This window comes from Papio anubis, chromosome 2, assembly GCF_008728515.1.
Source record: "Papio anubis isolate 15944 chromosome 2, Panubis1.0, whole genome shotgun sequence".
NCBI lineage: Eukaryota > Metazoa > Chordata > Mammalia > Primates > Cercopithecidae > Papio > Papio anubis.
This window is the reverse complement of record NC_044977.1, coordinates 99,507,823-99,529,612: the sequence shown is the minus strand read 5'-3', so window position 1 is coordinate 99,529,612 and position 21,790 is coordinate 99,507,823. Positions and strand designations below refer to the sequence as shown.

The 21,790-nt window shown below is 36.5% G+C and overlaps 1 protein-coding gene across 4 annotated transcripts in view; it reads left to right on the top strand.

The window, feature by feature from the left end:
- Positions 1 to 21,790, top strand: part of CTNNB1 (catenin beta 1) — a 41,048-nt gene that overhangs the window by 1,135 nt on the left and 18,123 nt on the right. The gene's annotated exons all lie outside the window — the stretch shown is intronic.

The window sequence follows — 21,790 nt, the reverse complement described above, 5'->3', positions numbered from 1 at the left end:
GTAGAAATAATTTAAATGTATTCAAATAGTTTGATGGCAGCTAAAATTGGGTTTTAGAGGATGTAGTTTTTTCAGGGGAGTGAATTTTCCCTTCGCTCCAAAACTGGCCAAATGGAATTCAAGCACTGCAACTTCTTTGAGTGTTTTGTCTGGAGAGAGGACTTTGAACCGAGACTTTTCGAAGTTAAGTTCCTATAGCCTGCTTCTCAATCTGCCAAGCTTGAAAGCTTTGGCAGTTGGGTGTAGTTGTTGCCTTACGTTCTCTTCCCTTTTGGAGGGAGCATTGTCTCATACTTTGTATCTTCCAGACATCTGTGGTCTTCCCCCGTCCCCGGCCCCCCACCCCTCGAGTTTGTGAGTGGTGAATGAAGAGAGACTAGGCTGCTGGTATGCAGAGGTCGGCAAAAGGAAATCGAGGAGTGGTTTTAGTGAAATGGGAGCTTTGTATCTTGAATAATGGTGGCTTAGGCTAGACATCAACTTAAAGAGACGGCAGCATTTCCTTTCATAAAGTCTAGGCTAATGTTTTTCAGATCGCTAAGTTGTAGTTTGTCTGGAATTTAGGTAGCCATTTCAGTATTTGTCACATGGTGAACGAACATTCAGTACCTTCAGATGTCTTCGTATTGACTTGTATTCATCCTAAGAAATATTAAATATAGCCTCAAGTGTTATTTATGTTGTACCGCTGGTTTATTCCCTGCTTAAATTATTAACATACATTTCTACTTTGGAGGCTTTTCATTTGAACTGAGGCTGTGCGACATTTATTTTACTTTTATATTTAGATCTTTGAAAATCTCTGATTAAAAAAAAGTACCCTTCAGGGTTTGAGGATGTACTTTCACACCAGACAAAATGTGGCTAATTTGCGCCCAATATTCATTACTTTGACCTAACCTTTGTTCTGAAGGCCATGTACAAGGACAAGGCCCTGAGATTATTGCAACAGTAACTTGAAAAACTTTCAGAAGTCTATTCTGTAGGATTAAAGGAATACTGAGACTATTCAAGTTTGAAGTCCTGGGGGTGGGGAAAAGTAAAAACCTGTGCTAGAAAGCTTAGTATAGCATGTAATTGTAGAGTCCTGTGGAGTCCTGAGTCTCCCACAGACCAGAACAGTCATTTAAAAGTTATCGGGAAAAACCGACTTAAAAAAAAAAGGGGGGCTAATAAAAAAATGAAGCATTTAACAGTGTTCAGGTTTCAGAGTATTGAAGAGGGTTTTTTTTAAACTGTTATCTGATTATTTCCTTTACTAACATGATATAGAAAAGTGTATTTCCAATATTAAAATTTATCAGACTGAGCTTACTGTTCCCGTTGATGACTGGAATAAAAATTGGCATAAGTGAAGGTCTGTATGCTTGTTTTCATAACACCACCACCAAGATAGAAAACGAGGAGGCAAGTTTCTTCAAGAGTATTTTGAAATGTGTTAGCAAAACTCTTGCAGATACTCTTTTTTGTTATAGGATGAGGTGGGGAGAGGCGCATGCTAAGTATTGTTGAAACTAGGGATGTAGAGAATTAAAAGTTTGATATAATTATTTTGTAGTTATAAGTAGCAGTGAAATTAAATCTCCTGCAGTAGACTATGTAAGTATATTTAGCCAAATGAAACTTCAGTGTTATTGAAATGAAATAATACATCTGTCCTGTTACAAGATTATTTTTATTTCTCTTGTGGTTTCCTAGTTGCTGATAATCAATAATTGTAGATGAGTAGGTGGTAAGTTTTAAGTTTGTACTTTGAGCTTAGTCGGAAGCATGCTTGACTGCCAACCCAGGGCACAAAGGATGAAGGCTTTTAGAACTGGACAAACTTCTAACAAAAGGTATTTGCAACTCTTTTGTAGTGTGTCATGTTGATTTGTGACATTGTTTTTGAAAATACTGTGTTAACTTAGTTTTGTTGTAGCCCTCTTTTTATTGAAACTGTGGTATCTATTGTTGAAACTGCTTGAGAGCATTTTTATACCGTAAAAGTGAATAGTAAACATAGCCCAGGAGCTGCTTCTGGTTTGTCCATCGTATGTAGCCATTGCCTCCTTGTACCCTCATTGAGAAGATACTGATTTGCAGATTCAGTTGTCCTTCTTTAACAGACTATGTTATATTGCAGTTGTGATTGTGATAGGTAAGTGGGCCAATCGGTTAAAATAAATACATACTTCTCAGGTTTCACAAAAGGAATATAATATGATTTGTGTTGATGGAAATGAGTAGGAGTTAACTCCTATAGTTTTTCATCACTTAAACTCGGGGAAAGTTCTTTATTTCCTCTGTTTACTTAAGAATGCTGCTTTTGTGTTTCATGCAAGACTGAGCTTGACTCAGTTTGAAACCTAGTCTCATCTGTTGAGGCCTGAACCCTGCTGTCCTTGAGGTATGCATATAATTTGCTTCCTCCCTAAGGAAAAAACAGCTCTTGAAAGATAAAGTCAATCACATTAGGAACCCGTTTTTAGGGTTTAGCCACTTTTTTTTTTTTTTTTTTTTTTTAAACTTAGAGGCATCTCTTCTGTTAAGAGACATTCCCCAGTCTCAAAGTTTCCCTCAACTTTGTGAGTAGTGTTGGAGCATGTTTTCATTGCATGCTTGGGTCATGTTGAGTGCCCTCCAGTGGATATAGTATAATGCTTGTGATTTTTTTTTTTTTTAATTCCAAACAAGTTTATGTGGAATATATTTATGAATAGTTCTGATGAGGGAGAATCACCTAAGAAACCTTTGATTTTTGAAATCATATTACTGCTAATTAAAATACAGGCTTGAGAAAATGTCTTCTCAGCCAATATTTGCAGTAAAAAAGTTGGGAGGTTTTTTTGAGGTCACTTTGAATAGGCAGTTCTGCTTAAATATATCGTAATGATAAACCAGAATCTCATTATAGTACTTTAGGAAGTAAAAGATCATGATGTTTAGCTATATTGATGAATTACAGCAACTGAAATTCTCAGAAAAAAATAATGAAGATGTGAATTGTCAGTTTGTCTAAAATCAGTCACAGAGTAAAACATAAGTGCTCAACTTGATTATATTAGGAAATAGAAATGAAGGCAATTGAGCCAGTGTATGTGACCTAAAATATAATGCCCTTAGTTACCATAGGGTTGGTTTCATTTGTACGTAGTGGTGGGCCATGTGGAATTGTGTTTTGCCCTTTGAATTTTTTCTTAAAGAGCTTTCTCTAGGCTCCTATGTTAAAGTTCATGGTTTTTCTGTTAGTAATATTATTCTCTGAAAATCCATGTTTCAAATCAATCTAATTAGCAACAGGAATGAAGCTTATTCTAAATTGGCTTTTGGAAGTTACACGGTCAGCATATGGAAATATTTCAGGGTTTAGATTAAAAAAATTTTTTTTTTCAGAATATGTTGTTGGAATGAAAATGTTAACATAGGGAGGGAAAATGACAGTTATCAATGATTGCTTTACTTTGCCTATGGAATTCAGTGTCATTTTGTGGAAACTGGTATATGATTTTTTTTTTTTTTTACTACTTAAGAAATGTATTATTGCTATATTTAGGGTTTTTTTTTTTTAAGGCAAGAATGCTTCAAGTGCTTTATGTGAATGATTATTTCAGGGTGGATTAAATATTCCTCCGTCAGGGACAATACTTGTAAATTAGTGATTTCCAAGTTGGTGCTTAGTATTTCCAACATTTACTGTCTGTAAGCTTCTGTTCTGATTTTTCAAGAGTTTTCTAAGAAAATGAGAGTAGGCTTCAAAGTTCTTTGAAAAATTATGTACATACAACTTACTGAAAAAAATGGCTACTGGGGACTTAATTTTTCTCCTGAAATGGGTTACTTGCCTTCATTAATGTAGCATACTACAATTTGATGTTCAAGATACGTTACTAAGAATAAGATCGTTTTCACAAGCCTTATATAGGATTGGTCTTACTACATTATAGTGGGAATGGCTACTCAAATGTCTCCAGGGCCAGTTAGGTATTGGGTAAATGGGACCATGTGGACTGTTACAAATTGAAGTGCACATGAAGCAGCCAGTCATAAGCAGCTCCAGCCATTGTGTGGGAATCCGGTTTACGTTGCCAGATCATCTGATTTCTTTCCCCTAAGTGGGAAATCCAGATAAATGTACATCTCTTGATTTTCAAGTGTCAGTGAACAAAATTCGTATTTTAAGATGCTGTATTCAGCACAAATTAAATACACTTATTTGCTGAATACTGCCAGTTTGTCCCTCTGCGGTAGTCCCGTTTGAAGTACAATGTTTTCATGATGATGATTCTGTGAAATAACTGGTTCTGTGAATGTACATAATTGAGCAGATAACATTGTTAAATTATTAGGTTTGTATTTATTTGGGCACTTGGGAAATGCCTTGTGTGAATTGATTATAGATTAGGAACTTAAAAGCAGGATTCATATTATTGACTTATTTTTGAAAACTGGGAAACCAACATTTTTAAAGTTAGGAGTTAAGATGGCCAGGTTCAAGGAAAAGGGGAAGTAACTTTCTCATTACTCGACCATCTTAAATAGAGTTCTTCAAGTGTATTTTTAAGAGGTCTCAAAACTTAATGTGAAGGCACTTAAAATGCTGGACAAATTCTGTGTATACAACTCACATCAGCCCTAAATTTTACTGGCCTTTAAATCATGTCCTTTTTACCAGAAGTTTGCATTTCTAAGCTAAATTATTACTGTTAGACTACATCCAAAACTTAAAAAACAGTTTAGGTAATTAAAAATTAATTGAATATGTTTTACTTAAATTAATGCCTTATGGCTTTTTGGTCAGTTTATGTAGGCAGTTAAATCGATTTTGGTTAAATCTTTTGCTACTAACAAGGTATTTCCAGAATTTGAGAAGTGGGGTAGCCGGGCGCGGTGACTCACGCCTGTAATCGCAGCAGTTTGGGTGGCTGGGGAGGGTGGATCACCTGAGGTCAGAAGCCTGAGATCAGCCTGGCCGACGTGGTGAAACCCTGTGTCTACTGAAAATACAAAAATTAGCAGGGCATGGTGGCAGGTGCCTGTGATCCCAGCTACTTGGAAGGCTGAAGCATGAGAATTGCTTGAACCCGGGAAGCAGAGGTTGCAGTGAGCTGAGATCACACCACTGCACTCCAGCCGGGTCAACAGAGCGAGACTCTGTCTCAAGAAAGAAAAGTGGGGTGTTTAGTCTTCAAACTCCGTGTTTAAGTGACTGGACTGAAAATGTAAATCATAGGCTGGCGTTGGTTTAGAAAATATCTGAAAATAATGCTATAGTCTGCAATTATTTTTATTACGATATGGTGTAAAATACAAGCAGATCAGTGGACCTTTTATGAAACATTAATCCTAGAGGCGTCTCAGCCCCGGTCTATCCCACAATCTCCATGAGACTCTTCGTAGAACCACTGTAAAGTTTCTCTTGTAATATCCCAGAAGTTTCCTACCTCTGGTATCTTTTGAGTTTGTTCAAAAGGCTTCTCCCCCTCCCCTGCCCTATGATGGTTTGAAGAGTGTGAACATCTGAATGATGCTGGGGTGAAACTGCTTCATAACGCTTCCATTTTCTCCCCTATTTATTTCCATCTTTTAATTTTTTCACTAATATCCCCACGATTTTACCCTGTTTTAGTAATTCACATATTGCTGGACTAATTCTTTTTAACTGACTTGTAACAGATGTGTTAAACCGTTTAAAACTTGGGGGGTATTTTTAACCTACTTTAAGTTAATTTCAAGTTAGTCTACATGGCATATAAACCTTATGATTAATAAATCTTAAATGCTGGTAGCTGAGTTGGAAGCCAAAGATGTACAAAAAATCTGAAGGGTTTGGTTTAGTTTGATAAACCTCTCTTACAGGGTTTTGTAATAGTAGCAATATATATATGTGCATATATATAGCATACCTTACTGGACGTCCATATAAAAATGTGTAAGAAGTTAAATTTACTGCAGAATGTCTTGGGAGTGCAATTTGAAGATGATCTTAAGTGGTGATAGTAATTTGCTACACTGAGGGATAGTTGTTGCAAACTGCTCCCAATTTTCCTTTACCGTGAAGTAAACGAAACAGCTGTAATAGGGATTACTTACTGTACTCTTTCTTTTTTAAGTATAATTAAGTGGTTTTGGGGTAAGGGTGTAGGGAGTGAGTGTCTTTGAAGTTTGGCATACACTAGATGAATGCCACATGTATAAGGGAGGAACAGCGGATTCTTGGAAATATTTTTCAATCCAAGTAACTTTGGAGGCTTCCAAGTGGAGTTCAATTCCCCTGTGTAGGAAAGTGCTGAGGTAGACCCTTAAATTCCTTTCTGAGCCGTTGTTGAATGTCCTCAAACTTTGCTTATACTTTATAGTTCGTTTAGATACAAAAGTTACAAACTAAATTCTATTTAGGAAACATAATACGCTGACATAGCGCTTTAAATAGATTATGAATTTAGTGTATCAATTTTCTGGCATTTTGCTGAATTTTGTTGTTTAGTTTTCAAGCCCAAGTATTTTGTTACTTTGTATATTGTAGTTGTCCTGCATTGATCACTGTTTCCTGCTTTAATTGTGCTGTCATTTTTCCTGGTTCCTGATTTAGAGTGCCAACCATTCTGTTCCCCATAGAATAAGAAATAAGAGGCTATACAGTTTAGAGATGAGCTATCTAGGAATGCCTGAAGATCAAGGGTCACCCTTGAGGCAGAGTAATTATGGTTAAAATGGTATTGCTGATAAGTGGATGCTGGGAAATACTAATATTTGATTTTTTAGAAGAATACTTATTTCTCATGCTTGAAGAGCGCCCTTACTATATGCTAAAGGGCCTCAGGTTTTTCCTTATTGCCATTATGCTGCAGATTCTATTACGTTTGTCTGGAAAGATCTAAGACAGAAGGGCCGTTTAATACCTTCCCTTTTCTCCTCAACTTCCCCTGTCTTCCCCATCAGGAGCTAAATAGGAACCCCTTCACCTCGTTACCATCAAACTTCATCAATGGTCTGTCTTTACAATGAAGGAAGTAGTACTGCATACTGGTCAGAGGCCACTCCTGAGGCATGCCTTTTCAAGGACTTGTTACTTTAGTTACACTGGCCCTTCTGTGTTAACTCTTATCCCCCAGACTCTAATCCTGTTGCTTTTTTTGGTCGCCATCTCCTACCTTTCATCATCTGAAATCCATTCATTTTAACTTCTGGAATTCAGTCGTTAGAAAATCCTTTATATTCTCAATCTGTTGTGAGTGTTCGTTTCTTATTTCAGCTGTAACCTAGCCTTCTCTGCAAGAATGCTACTTCCCTTACAGCTCTCTCAAGTGGTGATTTTTTCCCTTCTTGCACACCTTGTAACACTGAACTAAGGGGTGTGTGGACTAAATGTCTGCTTTTTTCCCTCATTGTCACTTCTTGACCTTTCTTTTCCAAAACTTCAAGCTTTGACTTTCATGTGATCAAATTATACCACCCATTGCCCGTCTTTATTTCAAGCACCTGCAGACCTTGCTGGGTCATTCACATCCTTCCTTGATCACTTTATTAGCTCTTGGCTCATTGTTACTGTCTTTTATTTCTGTCATAATTCTTGATGACATCACTATCCATGTAGAGCAATACTGGTAAAGATGTGGTCTGGTAACTGTTACCTGTATGAATTAAGATAAGGAGTTATGCCAGAATGTAAGTCACCTGTGTCACTAAGTTTACTGTTTAGTTTAGCTTACTTTTTTTTGTAGCAAGATTTTGATGAAGGAAGCAGTATGTTGATTTACAGTCTGGTACAAACTTTGATATAGAAGATGCTTCCAATATCCTGGTCTCTTAGTTCCTTGATTTCTTCTCCTCCAGTAATCTTACTTTCTATCCTAAGTCAACTACACATTCCCATTGTCATATTCTAGACTACTCTGTCTTTTATCAGTAACTGTGCTCCCTTCCCCCAATCTCATTTCAGGCATCCCACTTTCTAATTCCTCTAGAAAATATGTCAACTCCAACAGCCCATCAGTCCCATTGGGACCTACAGTTTATCTATCCAAGCTTTTCCCTGTTCCTCACCCTCACTTCTATACAGCTGAAGTTTCATACTGAATTATAATGACTTTCTTGTATACACGTTCAACAGTCTTGTCCCTCCCTGGCTTCATGCCCAGTGGTCTCTTGTATCTATGACCATGTCTTTTACCTTCTCCTCTGTCACTGGAAGAACTGTAGCCTTCCAATATAAGGCCACCCAGTTCATTTGCACACCAGATTCCATCCCCTCTTGCTCTCAAGAATATTACTGTAGCATCTCTCGTTTCTTGTATCAGTGGTTTTTTCTACCCTACTGGCTCTTTCCATGAGCAAACATGCTATTATCCCATTATAAAAAAAATTTTTTTTTTCTCTCCATCTCTCCTTTTACTCTCCACCTCAGTCTCTGTTTCTCTTTCCAGCAAAATCACCTTGAAAAATTGCTTTATGCACTCCCTTTTTCTTTTGAACCCCTACCAGTGACCACCACGTTATAAATTTGTAGTTGTCATCTCACTTAATCTGTTAGTATTTGGCACCATTGCTGCAGTTGCTTGAAATGCCTTTTCATTGGTTTCTAGGCCACCATGTCTGTTAGCAGGTTTTCAGACCTCTTATTTCACTGGCATTTCCTTCTTTGTTTTTTCTGGTATCTTTCTGATCTCTGTTGGAGTGGCTGAAGGTTTAGTCCTTGAATCTCTCCTTTTTCGTTGTGCATATTTACTCCAGTCTCATAGCTTTATACAGATGGTATTTACATCTATTGCTAATGATTTACAAATTGATATCCTTAAACTGATATCCAGCTACTTTTTGGTCAGCATTTTGGATGTCTAGGAAGCGTCTCAAACTTAATATATCTAAAACTGACCTCCCGGTTTTCCCCAAAGCTGCAGTCTTTTCCGAAATGCAATTCTGTCTTTCCAGTTACCTGGCTTAAAACCTTGCAGTTCTTGACTCATCTTTCTCTTATACCCCATATCTAAATTCTCTCTGCAAACCTTGTCTGTTCTCCCTTCAAAATAAAGTCATACGTCATTTTATGATGGGGCTACATTCTGAGAAATGCGTCATTAGGAGATAATCATGGTTGTGTGAACATCAGAGTATACATAGACAAACCTAGATGGTATAGCCTACTCACATCTAGGCTATATGGTGTGGCCAATTACTGTAATGAATACTTTAGGTAATTGTAACATAAAGGTAAGTATTTTTATCTAAACATATCGAAACATAGAAAAAAGTACGGTAAAAATATGGTTTCAAAAATAAAAAATGGTACACCTGTATAAGGCATTTATGATGAATGGAGCTTGCAGGACTAGACATTGGTCTGGGTGAGTCAGCAAGTGACGAGTGAGGGAATGTGAAAGAGCTAGGACATTACTGTACACTACTGTAGACTTTATAAACACTGTACACTTGGGCTACACTACATTTTTTTAAAGATTTTAAAAGACTTTTTTCAATAATAAACCTTAAATTACTGTCACTTTTTTACTTTGTGAATTCTTAATTTTTTAAACGTTTTGACTCTTGTAATAACACTTAGCTTAAAACACAATTGTACAACTGTACAAAAAATTTTCTTTATATCTTTATAAACTTTTTTCTAATTTTAAAATTATTTTTCACCTTTTAGCTTTTTTGTTAAAAAACTCAGACATGAACACATTGGCCTAGACCTACAGAGGATCGGGATCATCAGTATCACTGTATTTCACCTCTACATCTTGGCCTTCTGGAATGTCTTCAGAGGCAGTAAACATAAATGGAACTGCCACCTCCCATGATAACAGTGCCTTCTGGAATACCTCTTGAAGGACCAACCTGTGGCTGTTTTATAGTTAACTTTTTTTTTTTTTTTTAAAAAGAAGTAACAGAAGGAATGCACTCTAAAATAATGATAAAAAGTATAGTAAGTACATAAACCTGTAACACAGTCATTATCATTATCAAGTCTTGCATACTGGACATAACTGTATATGCTATACTTTTTTTTTTTTTTTTTTGAGATGGCATCTCACTCTGTCACCCAGGCTGGAGTACAGTGGCGCTATCATAGCGCACTGTAACCTCAGACTCCTGGGCTCAAGTAATCCTCCTACCTCAGCCTCCTGGGTAGCTGGGACTACACCAGGCACCCCACCATGCCTGGCTAGTTAAAAAAATTTTTTTTTGTAGAGACAGAGTCTCACTCTGTTGCCAGGGCTGGCCTTGAATTCCTGGCATCAAGTAATCCTCCCACTTTGGCCTCCCAAAGTGCTAGGATTATAGGCTTGAGCCACCATGTCTGGCCCACTGTACTTTTATACAACTGAAGCACAGTAAACCTACTGTGGGTTCGTTTACACCAGCGTCACCACAAACACCATGAGTAGAGCATTGTGCTGCAATGATAGCTACAACATCACTAGGTGATAGGAATTTTTCAGCTCCATTATAATCTTATGAGACCACTGTTGTATGTGCAGTTTATCATCAACTGAAATGTCCTTATGAGATGCATGTCTGCATATCAGAAATCTTAATCATTTTTCACTGAAGCCATGTCATGCCATGCCATCTTTTGCCATTATTATTATTATTATTCAGCTTTTATTTTAGATTCAGGGTGTACATGTGCAGGTTTGTTACAAGGGTATGTTGTATGATGCTGAAGTTTGGGGTACGGTTGAACCAGTCACCCAGGTAGTGAGCATAGTACTCAATAGATAACTTTCTACCATTACTCCTCCATCCCTCCCTGTTTTTGTCCCTGTCTATTGTATCTTTATGTCCAGTGTGTACCAAATGTTTAGCTCACTCTTGTAAGTGAGAACATGTGGCATTTGATTTTCTGTTCCTGTGTTAATTTGCTTACAATAGTCTCCAGTTGCATCCACATTGCTACAAAGGACATGATTTTGTTCTTTTTTACAGGCTGCATCATATTCCATGGTGTATAGGTACCACATTTTTCTTTATCCAGTCTACCGTTCATGGGCATTTGGGTTGATTCTCTCTTTGCTATTATGAATGGCTTTTGCCTATATCATTGGAAAGGCCTTCTAACTGGTGTCCCTGCTTACACCTTTTTCTCCCTTAAATGTGTTTTCGACGTGGTCGCCAGAGTAACTCTTTTTATAACGATAAACCATGTAATGTTTTTGTTCAGAAACTTCTAGGGGCTTACCATTTCATTCAGTAAAAGCTCAAGCTCCTGTATACTCACATCCTTCATCACCTATTACTTTTCTCCTCTCACTCTTCAGCCTTTTTGTTTTTCTTCAAACTGATGAAGCCTTCATGGCTGATGTCAGATATTTTATCCATTGAGATCTTCCTTGTTGACTCAGTTGCACTTGGTCATATTATTTTCATTTATTTGGTATATCTAATCATAGTCTGAAAGTTTGTCTACTTATTTTTCCCCCTTTGAGGGTCCTTGCCCTGTTTTTGTATCCCTGATAGCTGGACAGTATCTGCAGTTTACAGGTGTTTAGTAAAGTTTTGTTGAATGAATATTCTGCAATCACCCAACTGTTTTTTTCCCCTCCAGTTATTTTTCTTCTCCCTTTCACTGCCTGAAAGATGTCCTTTGTATATGGTTCCACTTATCACTGTCATCCCAGTTTGTGATATACTGTTCTAATATATTATTATTAATACATTTCCAATGAACTTGCTCTTGCTGTGAGTTCACCACTGGACCTACATGTTGGCCGATCAAATGGATACTTTATAATTTTAGTCTTGATGGACTCCTGCATTTGGCACATTTCTTACCTCTAGCACAGCACTGTCCAGTAATCCACACTTCCTGGGACAGTAGAAATGTTCAGTGTCTGTGCTGTTCAGTTGGTAGCAACTAGCTACATGTGCCTGTTAAACACTTGAAATGTGGCTGTGTGGCTAGTGGCTATTGTATTGGAGAGTGCAGTTTTAGAAACTGCTGTTTTTCTTACATGGCACTAGATTTAGTATTACAATCTAATTGTGCAAGCCCGATAGGTAGGAGTCATCTTTATTCCTCTTAATTTTTCTCATCTACTATATGCAGTTCATCACATCAACAGAACCTGCTGTTTTTACCTCCTAAATATTTCTTTAGTCTAACTACTTCTTGTCCCTAGTGCCACCACCATCTATCAGCTGGAATATTGCTATAGCTGCCTTGCAGGTTTCCCTTCTTTCCTGTTCCCTTCTAGTTTTTTGAATTACAGTCAGCATGAGCTTTTAAAAACTCAAATAAGATTGCATTATTCACCTGCTTAAAACCTTTCATGACTTTCAGTGTCACGTAGAATAGAAAACACTTTTCTTACCAAAGGCTAGAGAGCTGTACGTGATCTGGCTATTTTTAACGTTTCATTGCACTCACCCTTTTCCTTTATAATCAAACTACTCTGATCTCAAGGGTTCTTGAAAGATGATCATGTTCTTTAATGACTTTGGGTTTTTGCTTGTTATATTCTATTTCTAGAATGTTTCTTCTCTGTTCCTTACATGCTGACTCTTTTGCATCCTTCAGGTCTCAGCTTACATGTTACCTTCAAGAAGCCTTTGACCACGCTAAGTGGGACCTTCCTTCCACTCTGCTGTGTAATCCCATTCCCTTCTCCCACTTGTTAATTAGTTACATGCTTTTTTGTAATTGTTTATTTGGTTGTCTGTCTCCCTCCAAAGAATGCAGGGACCATGTCTGCATTCTGCAGTAATCACTACTGCACACCCAGAATCTATTACAGATCCTGGCATGTAGCTGATGCATAAATATTTGTTGAATGAAAGGCTATACATTGTATTTATGCTATTGGTAATGCTATGACCTGAAACTAAAAGGAGTTGTAGGAAAGATTTCTTATGGAACAAAAATATCCCTTTTGATTAATATCACAATCTCGTAAATTGAGAAAACAAAAAAATATATACCAATGGAGCACTCATGTATAGTTTGAGGTTATGACTCATTTATTGGTGTATTTTTGGACTCACAATAGAACAAAGATTAGGGAATATTCCTTAAAGCTCTGTATTGAAATAACGAAAAGCAGTCACATTTTGATAATAGAAGCTTCCTAGCTTACTCTTTCTGCAGTCTTCTTTTCCTATAAGAGAGCCTCATAATTATGAGGCTTATTACTAGAGTAAGGCAGTCAAAGGCAGCAAAATGTCTTTCTGTTTTAAAGAATAACATAAACTTGACATGTATGGTGGGAGACAGAAGGTTTCAAAAGTTTAAGAATCTGTGTTGTGTTAACGAATAGATGCTTCTCAAGCAGCTTATGCTAGGGTTACTCTGTTTAGTCAGGGTTTTTTCTTCTTTAACTTGCGTTCATTTCCTAATGTCACACATGAAGTTTGGATCATATGGTTTGACTTTAGCTATAGTCCTTAGCTATGGGGAGCAGCATCAGTGACCTGTGACACATAAATTAAAAATACAATGCCAGGGCCCTTCCCCAGCCCCTCTGATAGGGAACCTCTTGGTCATCTGTATTTTTAGATGTTCCAGGTTAGTCTGATTAACACCCTTGGTTAAGAACCATTGGGAGGATCTGGTTGCGAGTTTAAGGGGACCTTCAAGCCTGTAGGTCTTTATAGTTTCAAAAAAAAAAAAAAGATTTTAAAAATCATGCAAATGTTGTGGCTGAATTCTGGTTTAGCACATACTGCTTTTAATGGCCTGAAATGTTTTTCCCAAATAAATTGTCTTGTTATAGCTTTCATGTGTGATTTGGTCCAGTTTCTTGTTTTTGAAGATACTTATGGGGAAAAAAACTTTGTAATTTCTCTTAGTAACATATTAACCCACTTAAAAACCCTTTCTGTTATAGGTTTTCACATTTAGGCTTAATGTGCTTAATTAAAATGTAAAAATACACCTGCCTTTGTTCTCTGTGAAAGTATTTAATAAATAAATGAGGGATTGGCAAAGTACTGCCCGCCATCTGTTTTTATATGGCCTACGACCTAAGAATTGTTTTTAGATAGCTTAAAAAAAAAAAAAAAAACCCAAAGGATAATATTTTATGCCGTGAAAATTACATGAAATTCAAATTTCAGTTTCTGTGAATGAAGTTTTAATGGAACACAGCCATCCATGCTCATAAGTGTGCATATTATCTGGCTGTTTTCACTGCAATAGCAGAGTTGAGTAGTTGTGACAAAGAGTTTATGGCCCACAAAACCTAAAATATTTACTTCCTGATGCTTTACAGAAAAAGTTTCCTGAGTGTTGTTCTAGCTATTCATTATTCATAAATGAATCTTTCGTGGTTCTGAAGGCATTTAAGAAATCTCTTAGGTTATAAATTGGCCTGGTGCGGTGGCTCACACCTGTAATCCCAGCACTTTGGGAGGCCGAGGCGGGTGGATCACGAGGTCAGGAGTTCAAGATCAGCCTGGCCAAGATGGTGAAACCCCATCTCTACTAAAAATACAAAAAAAAAATTAGCTGGGCGTGGTGGTGGTGGGCCTACAATCCCGGCTACTCGGGAGGTTGAGGCAGAGAATTGCTTAAACCCGCGAGGTGGAGGATGCAGTGAGGCAAGATCGCGCCACCGCGCTCCAGCCTGAGCGACAGAGTGAAACTCCATCTCAAAAAAAGAAAAAAAAAAAGAAAAAGCTCTTAGGTTATAAATAATTGTTGTAAGCTCTCCAAGCCTCCATATTACATTTTGTGTGTTCTCCTGTTCACTTTTTGAGCATTTTATTTTTTATTAGCACATTCCATTCATTAAGTATTTAAGAGCTTAATATATGCCAAAGCACTTTAGAAACAGTGAGAAACTGTTTCTAAATGTACAGTCTCAGCCCTCACAGAGTTCACTTCATTGGGCTCTTTAAAATTTCTTTTTTTAAAAGGTCAACGTGCTGGTATAGTGAGGAAGGGAAAGTCTTACAACAAGTGGAGTAGAGGAAGGTTATCATTATGGGATATAATTTGGAGGTCATTGAGTTACCTCCATTAATTCTGCCTGTAGTCTGAATGTAGAGATCAACATCTAGAAACTTTTTTGAAATAAAATCTTCAATTTCTTTGGCATATCTAGTACTGTCTAGCTAGGCATATAGTCAAAGTATGGTGTATATTTCAAATATTAACAGTTTTTTTTTGGCTGTAGTCACTGTTGAAAGGATATAGTTCTTTACTATTACGTGTGATATCTGTATATAAAATTGGCTAATCCCTGTCTTTCATTTATCTGCAACACTGACTGTTACCATTTGTCTCTAACTTTGGTATGGGGGTGGCAATATGATTAGATTGAAAGGGTACATGACTGAGCCACAGGCAGACCTGGATTTGAATTTTAACTGAACGGTTTATTAGCTAGTCTTACATAAATACTGCTAAGCAGTTTTCTTGTGATAATTTGAGGAATGATGTCTTCTTTATGAGATTCAATGAGATAACATATTAGGCTCAGAACTGAAGTTGCTAGGAATTTAATTATGCTACCTTGTTAAGTATGTCAAAGGCAGAATTCAGTGTTTAGCTGATATCACAAGGCAGTAAGTATCCTAAAATTATGCTGTAAAAGATATAAAGATGCTGTAAGTGACTCAGAAACCTGGTGACTTTGTAATGCAGTTAATTCTTAGAATACTGTCACTTTAACAGAATAGGAGCTAGGAATGGACAAATATTTATTAAATTACTAAAATAGAAAATTTATTGATACATGTAAAGTGACATTTGCTTAAATATGGAAAAATTCGCAGTACTATTTCCTTGCTTTAGAAAACATTGGTTATCACTTTTTTTATTTTTAGCAATTTGTTTTTGCCTTGAGGCAAGATGATTGACTGAGTAGTTGCCACATTTCTTTTTGTACAAAGTCCATTTCATAGGCCACCTAGCTTTTATGCTTAGAAACATTTCCTTAACGTTATATTTAAGTATTTGGCTAACCTATATAGGGTTCAATTATACAGGCTAACCTTCTCGGACAAATATTTCTAATAATTAATATATTTGGTTCTGCAAAAGTATACAATCATATATGTAAAAAAGATGCCTTGCATACTTGATATATGTTACTTTTTTTTAGTGTATACCTTTTTCATTCTCTTTAATGACTGTATGGTATTCCACCACCCCCGTCCCCTCACTTGGACAACTGCAGTAACCTAAATGGTCTTTCTGCTTTGCTGTTGCCCCTTAACTGTCTTTTTTCCCCTTTATAGCTGCTGGAGTCAATTTTAGAAAGTCTAAATCATACATCACATTGCTTCACTGGCTTCCCAGTACACTTTGGATTTTATTTTACATCCTTACTGATCTGATTCTCATCTCTGTCTCTTCATGGTTCCCTGCCTTCTAGTTACACTGGTGACCTTTCGATACCTTTACCACATTAAGCTCATTCCTTCCTTTTCACTTGTTCTCTGCCTGGAGTGTTCTGCCCCATCTTTACATGGCCAGCTGCTGCTCCTCTGATGAAATGTCTCTTCCTTACAGGCCTTCCCTGACCACCCGCTAGAGTACCATACTTTCTACCTTATAAACTTGTTTATTAGCATTTCTCACTCTACATTTTCTTTTTTTAAATTGCTTAACTCCCTAACAGTAGAATATAAGCTTCACTGTATTTATGACCTTGACTCTCTTATTACTGTAATACCAGTAACATAAAGGGTGTTTAAAATTTGTTCAGTGGGTGAATATATATTCCATTTAATTGATAAATTATTATTTATTCCATCTCCTGTGGATGGACATTTGAATAATTTCATCTTTTTCTCTATGAATGCTTCACTTGGCGTGCTTCTGACAGTATTGCCACAGAATACATTTCTGTTATAAAAGTTGAATTTTTAAGTCAAAGGGTAGTTACACTTATGTTTAATGGATAGTGCCAGCTTACTATCAAAAGTTTCTGCTAGTTTCACCATATCCTTATTAGCAGTAGATACTAATCAATCTTTTCAATCTTTGCCAATCTGAGAAGCAAAAAGTAAATGGGTTTAAACATCCTTTGTATATATTCATTGCTCACTTTATGTTTTTCCTTTGCAATGTTGTTTCTTGCTCTTTCCCTGCAGTATAATTCTTTCTTCTTTTTGACTTGTTCCCAGTTTTTCGTGTACTGTGGATATTAGCCTTTGTGTTACACATGTTCTAGTATGTCATTTTTTGAATTACTTCAAACGTGGTGATTTGTTGCTCAAATTTTAAAAACTACATACACACACAAATTATCTCATGTTTCCCTTTTTGGTTTCAATTTCAACTCATGCTTAATCAGTTCATTGATTGAGCATGGTTTTAGTCTTAATATATACCCATATTTTATCTCATTGTTCTATTTTTTACATGTAAATATTTGGTGAATATAGGTTTAATTTTAATGTAAAATAAGGATGAAAAAATGATAGTTGGAATTACAAGCCCATTTCTCCTAATACTTTTAATCAAGTAATCCACTAATTGAAATATTACCTTCTTCATCTATGAAATTGCCACATTATATCTGGGTGTTTTTCTGCCTACTACAGTCTCTTACCCATTTATTTCCTAATAATCCAATACTTGAATTGCTGTGGTTGTTGATTTATAATGTTATCTTAGTGATAACATTATAAACGTGATGTAACTGGTTCCTTCTTATAGTTCTTCTTAAATCAAGAACAAGACATATCTTCCCATTTACTGTTGTATGTATCTCATTTTACTGTTATGAATGAAATCTCTGTCCTATTTGTGTATAGGAAAATAGTTTTAGTATGTAATTGTGGCCACTTTTATTAAAAATTCAGTTCAACTAAGAGTTGTTTTCTGTTCAGCCTTATCAGACTATAAAATCCACATAAAAGGGGTATAAAAATGTCTCAGGACACTGGGCTCAGATGATTCTCCCACCTCAGCCTCCCAAGTAGCTGGGACTACAGGGGCATGTGCCACCACACCCAGCCATTTTTAAAATAAGTTTTAAAAATACAATTAGTATTTTTAGTAGAGACAGGGTTTCACCATGTTGCCCAGGCTGGTCTTGAACTCCTGGACTCAAGCAATCCACCCGCCTTGGCCTCCCAAAGTGTTGGGATTACAGGTGTGAGCCACCACACCTGGCCGAATTGCAGCCGTCTTTAATACTTTTTTCCATCCTGTTCCCTTTGCTGCTCCCAGGCCTGCTGTATTGATAGCCCACTATAAAGAAGCTAGTGTATATTCTTTGCATACTTCTACTTCATAAACTATATGAAGCATTGTTTTGTTTTTTAACTTAATTGGTATAAAATTATATTTTGGAAATTCAGTATGTTCTGTGAAAATTACTTAGAAAATGTGCCTGTGAGGTAAAGCCTATTCAGGATGTATCTTAAAGGAGATAGCTGTGCTTTAACATATTAGTCTTTTTGGCTGCTTATGTTAATGTAAGTTGGAGAAAAACAATCTGCTTTCTGTGATAATTTGTTCTTGGAGATGGAGTGAAAGATTGTTTTAAAACATTGTCTTTTTTTTCCTCCCTGGAGTACCAGTACTATTTATTTTAGGATGTTACCGATCAAAGATGCTGTGTGGAGTTACTCATTGGTGACACTAACAATAAATCACACCCGCAAAGGATGTTACCATAATCTAGTGATTTTAAACAGTAAAATTATATTCTAAGACATCCAGTTGGCCTAAATGTGCTATATCAATGACTATTCAAGGGGCTTTTTATGTATAATATATACAAGTACTTCACAAAAATATAAAAGGATGGCAGTGACATCAAAAATCTGGCAAGCCAAAAGGCTACATTATACGTAGCAAATAAATAAGCATATAACTTATTGGAATTTAAAACCTTGTGGGATGGGTGGGTGATGGTATATATGTTAGATGTGTGAACGTATCTATTAAAAGTTGTGTCAGATAACAGCTGATGCTGACAAGCCCTTGGTAAGATGGCAGCATGTTCAGTACGTTCTGTGAAAATTATGTCAGTTTATGATCTGTCAGTATTTTGGAGCTATGCATGAAAGGACTTAAAATTCTTACCCTTTAACTCAGTAATACTATTTCTAGAACTTCTGGTGATATAGGAAATTAAGAGAATTATTTATATGCAAGGTGTTTATTGCGGCATTGTTGGAATAATGACAAAATGGGGAAGAACAAGCTAAGAATGGAGGAGGTAGCTTATAGTATAGACATACAATACAATCCAGATGATAATATTTTATAATAGTCTTCACAAGGGATTTTATATTTTTCAAAATACGTAGCAGTGAGTTTAATATCATTCCAAACATACCAAAATGTCATCATTTACTGTGTGGTGGAGTCATGATGGAGATGATAAATATAAATACTAATTTATACTAGGCATATATTACTTTATGGCTGAGGAAGGAAGACAGTTGTGAAGAAAAGAAGATCTCATTCTGGAAACATACTAATTTTTCCCAGCCATAAAGAGATTCCATTTCTTTTTTTTTTCCATTTACCTTGTTTCCTACCTGAGAAGATTCCATACTTCTAATAGCCATTTGTGTACCTATTTAAAGACAGTACCAAAGGCATACATTTTAGTGTTTGGAGGACGAAGGGTCGTTTGATGTTTCATGCTTATTGACCATTCTAGGATGACAAGACACCTCGAGAACACACACATACAGGCGCACACACACACCCCAAAGAAAGCTGTGAAAGAAGAAAGCAGAAAGGAACCTGGAGTGGGTTGTAACTTAAAATGTTAGTGTTGCGTGAAATGTGCTAAAACAGGAAGAGTTGAGGAAACTGCATACATTTTCTAGATGGCAAAGTATTACTGGTGACAGTTAATGAAAATGCATATGCATGTGTTTTTAGATTTGCAGATTTTACTATGAACTTTTTAAAAATCCCTGAAGAGATATCAAAAGTTTATCTTGCTTATGAAATAAAGTAGCACTTTCTAACTTTAAAACAGGGAATAATTCTTTGGATCTTGATTATTGGAAAAGTGAACTATGAATTGCTAGTATAAAACTGTGATTTTAAAATATATCTGCTTTATATTTTTATGTAGCAGATTTACCCGTAGTTAATAATACTCAAACTTCCTGAAAACTAAGGTAATTAAGATAATTCTGTCCTGATGGGAAAACGAAAAATAACTTTAGTGTGAAATCTATTGTATATTATTTGTGGCAAGACTTCTCCCCTTGACTTTGACTGGAGACATTTATAGGGTTAAAATCAGAAATAGCATGGTGAATTTTGAAGTATCCTTTATAAAGTTTGTAGTTGGAAAGAGTATTATGTTCATATTGCCAAAAAAAGATGCATGGATGCATTAGACTGGATGGAAGATACATGAGAAGTTGGCCAGCTCCCCCTTTGTCAAAACATCACTTGGTGGTGATAAAGCTGTCAGAAAATATAGCATTCTAATGTAGTCTGTAGTTTAATGATAACCTGTGTCTTGAAACATTTAGTGTAGTACTTATACAAACCTAGATGGCATAGTGTACTGCATGCCTAGCCTATATGGTATAGCCTGTTGCTTCTAGGTGTAAAGCTGTATAGCATGTTACTGTAGGCAGTTGAAACAGTGGTATTTGTGTATCCTTTTTTTTTTTTTATTTCTTCTTTTAAGAGACAGGGTCTTATTCTGTTGCCCAGGCTGGATGCGGTGGTGTGATCATAGCTCACTCTAACCTTGAACTCTGATCCTCCTTGCCTCAGCCTCCCCAGTGGCTAGGACTATAGGCACATACTACCACACCTGGCTAATTTTTAAAATTTTTTTGTAGAGATGGAATTTTGCTGTGCTGTCCAGGCTGGTCTTGGAACTCTTGTGCTACAGCAATCCACCCGCCTCCCGGAGTGTTAGAATTACAAGCCGCTTCGCCTGGCTTGTTCACCTAAACATAGAAAAGATCCAGTAAAAATACAGAATTATAATCTTATGGGGCCACTGTAGCGTATGTAGTCCATCTTGACTGAAATGTCATTATGCAGTGCATGATTGTACTTCATAATTTTTAAGCACTCCTCCCTCTTGATTGGTATTTAGTGGATTTTGTCATTTTTGTTTCTTCATAATTCTTTCTGAAATGCCTACTGGTTGGACCTTTGATCTCCTGAATTGATCGTGATTTCTTCTTTTGTATTTTTTGTCTTTGTCATTTATTTGTACTCTAGGAAGTTTTCTCACTTTTAGTTTCTATTCAACTTTTTGTTTTTATTTTTTCTCTCCAGTCTTTTATGGAGATACTAAATTGAAGTGTTCTGTTTCTCTCTCCACCCTACCCCTAGTTTTAAATTTTATCTCAGTTTCTATGGAGTCAGTTTTTTTGTTGCTTTAAAAAAAATGTTCCTGAAGTGATTGGTAAGTTTTGGCTAATTGGGAGCACTAGAATTGGGCCCTTAATGGTTGGCAGGGTGTGGTGGAGGAGAGCCAGCCCTTAGCCGGTAAGGCTCAGGCCAGAAACAGAAAGAGGAAGGCTTACCTTTTCCTTTCTGGAGCAGTGTTCTGCCCTAGTTCTTGCTGGGCAGTCTATTTGATTTCTTTAGTGATTAATGCTCAGTTTTTTGGCATATTTGGATCTGCCTCCAGAGCAGGTACAAGGTGAGTGAGTCTATGCTGTTACCTAATTAGATCCCCATTTCTATCCTTCGTTTTTACTTCTCTAACTGCCGATAGATTTTTACCCTCCTTCACCTCATAGGGTTGTGGTGAAGAGCAAGATGAATTTTTATTTATGTTGCATAAATTTTAAAAGCTAAAAAATATATATGTAATGTTGGGAAGTCCTAGTGTACAAATGACTATTGTAAATTTGGAACATGAACATGCTTTTTTCCATTATAAAAATGAAATCGTTATAAATTGCGGTC